Here is a 457-nt window from a genome sequence, read left to right on the forward strand (position 1 = left end):
TAGGCAGATTTGCTTAACAAGACCTCTTTAAAGTGTTCAAGAACAAAGATGTCAGTTTGAGGACTAAATTGCACCTGACCCAAGCCATGGTATTTTCAATAGCCTCATATGCTTGTGAAAGTTAGACAATGAATAAGGAAGCTCTTTGAAGATCTAATTCATTTGATTTATGATGTTGGAGAAGAATATTAAAAGTACCATGGACTGCCAAAAGAACAAACAAATCTGTGTTGGAAGATGTACAACCAGAGTGCTCCTTAGAAGCCAGGATGATGAGACTTTATCTCTTATACTTTGGACATATAATCAGGAGGGATTAGTCCCTGGGGAAGAATTATTCATATGATGACCCTAAATAATTTAGTGTCTGTCTGCTAAGAAAAGGAGTCCTAGTGTGGTGCTGTGGGTTATTGTGCCAGACTACAAAGCCATTTGTACTGCAAGGTCAGCAGTTCAA

Source organism: Chrysochloris asiatica, unplaced genomic scaffold (assembly GCF_000296735.1).
Source record: "Chrysochloris asiatica unplaced genomic scaffold, ChrAsi1.0 scaffold00085, whole genome shotgun sequence".
NCBI lineage: Eukaryota > Metazoa > Chordata > Mammalia > Afrosoricida > Chrysochloridae > Chrysochloris > Chrysochloris asiatica.